We start from the raw sequence: 2535 nt of genomic DNA, 5'->3' as shown, positions 1-2535 counted from the left end.
CTTGCTTGGGCCAAGAAACACAAGCAATGGATATTAGACCGGTGGAAATCTGTCCTTTGGTCTGATGAGTCCAAATTTGAGATTTTTGGTTCCAACCGCCGTGTCTTTTTTGAGACGCAGAGTAAGTGAACGGATGATCTCTGCATGTGTGGTTCTCACCGTGAAGCATGGAGGAGGAGGTGTTATGGTGTGGGGGTGCTTTGCTGGTGACACTGTCTGTGATTTATTTAGAATTCAACGCACACTTAACCAGCATGGCTACCACAGCATTCTGCAGCGATAAGCCATCCCATCTGATTTGCGCTTAGTTTGACTATAATTTGTTTTTCAACATGACAATGACTCAACACACCTCCAGGTTGTGTAAGGGCGATTTTACCAAGAAGGACAGTGATGGAGTGCTGCATCAGATGACCTGGCCTCCGCAACCCCCCAACCTCAACCCAATAGAGATGGTTTAGGATGAGTTGAGTGAAGGAAAAGCAGCCAACAAGTGCTCAGCATATGTGGGAACTGCTTCAAGACTGTTGGGAAAAGCATTCCATGTGAAGCTGTTTGGAAGAATGCCAAGAGTGTGCCAAAAGCTGTCATCAAGGCAAAGAGGTGGCTACTTTGAAGAATCTATCAAATCTAAAACATATTTGGATATGTTTAACAATTTTTGGAAACTTCATTATTCCAAATATATTATTTCATAGTTTTGATATGTTCTGTGTGGAAAGGACCCATATCAGTGGATATCTTTACATGACATGTTTGACCATGTACAAGGCATATTTGGAGTTTTGTGGATTCGCACCATATCCTGACATTCTGACTCCAGATGTATCTGTCAGACATCTATAAGAGTAGTGGGGGATTACTCTGAATATCACACATGGACATTTCCTATGTCTGGATATGGACTCGTTCAGTGTGTGTGTGTGTGTGTGTGTGTGTGTGTGTGTGTGTGTGTGTGTGTGTGTGTGTGTGTGTGTGTGCGTGTGTGTGTGTGTGTAACAGGGTTATATTGGTGATTCCCCTTGCCACTTTATTGTTAAGCCAATGGGTTTTTGGTTTGAGTTTGTTTTGCCTTCACCTACTCAACATGGCATCTTATTGGCTGGTTTGCGTAGCTTGCTTACGAGGGGGGATGTTCCAGTTAGAATCGTCCCAGTGAACAAGCACCAAACCAGCGGTAAGTTGTTGGTTGCAAAGCACTGTACATCAAAAGTGATTTTTATACTCTCAAGTGATAATTTAAATGTACAATTTATATCAAATTGTTTGTAAATGTTATTCGATAAGATGCAGCGGTTTTTGGAGAATATTTGTTGTGCATTTTGTTGTAGAGAATTCCCGCCAGTATTAGCTAGCAACTTACTGTGTCTGGTGGGGGGGTTCATATATTTTGTACAGTGCGTGAGTGCAGAGTTGGATGGTGAGACGTGCATTGCATGACGTGCAATTTTGTGTCGTTCTTATCAGGTACATTGTTAAATATATTATATTGTATATTGTAATTGTATTATTTTGGTAACTACCCCAGTGAACAAGCACCAAACCAGCGTGCGTGAGTGCAGAGTTGGATGGTGAGACGTGCATTGCATGACGTGCAACTTTGTGTCGTTCTTATCAGAATAAAGCTACATGACTGGTGCTACATGTTGGAGTTCCGTGTCGATGACTGATTGTACACAACGCAAGACGAGTACTGTTACATGTGTGTGTGTGTGTGTGTGTGTGTGTGTGTGTGATACAGTAGTAACATGGACTCGTTCAGTATCCTGAGATACGGTGACATCCTATTTTCCCTCTTCATGTTTACCAATACTGACTGACATCACGTGTGTTTTTTCAGTCCATTCAAGATATATTGATTCCAGATATGCTTCCTCTTGGCTGAGGTCCCAGATGTTGATATGCTTCCTCTTGGCTGAGGTCCCAGATGTTGATATGCTTCCTCTTGGCTGAGGTCCCAGATGTTGATATGCTTCCTCTTGGCTGAGGTCCCAGATGTTGATATGCTTCCTCTTGGCTGAGGTCCCAGATGTTGATATGCTTCTTCTTGGCTGAGGTCCCAGATGTTGATATGCTTCCTCTTGGCTGAGGTCCCAGATGTTGATATGCTTCCTCTTGGCTGAGGTCCTAGATGTTGATATGCTTCCTCTTGGCTGAGGTCCCAGATATGCTTCCTCTTGGCTGAGGTCCTAGATGTTGATATGCTTCCTCTTGGCTGAGGTCCTAGATGTTGATATGCTTCCTCTTGGCTGAGGTCCCAGATGTTGATATGCTTCCTCTTGGCTGAGGTCCCAGATATGCTTCCTCTTGGCTGAGGTCCCAGATGTTGATATGCTTCCTCTTGGCTGAGGTCCCAGATGTTGATATGCTTCCTCTTGGCTGAGGTCCCAGATGTTGATATGCTTCCTCTTGGCTGAGGTCCCAGATGTTGATATGCTTCCTCTTGGCTGAGGTCCCAGATGTTGATATGCTTCCTCTTGGCTGAGGTCCCAGATGTTGATATGCTTCCTCTTGGCTGAGGTCCCAGATATGCTT

Source organism: Oncorhynchus clarkii, unplaced genomic scaffold (assembly GCF_045791955.1).
Source record: "Oncorhynchus clarkii lewisi isolate Uvic-CL-2024 unplaced genomic scaffold, UVic_Ocla_1.0 unplaced_contig_468_pilon_pilon, whole genome shotgun sequence".
Taxonomy (NCBI): domain Eukaryota; kingdom Metazoa; phylum Chordata; class Actinopteri; order Salmoniformes; family Salmonidae; genus Oncorhynchus; species Oncorhynchus clarkii.
Note: the sequence above shows the minus strand (reverse complement) of the source record.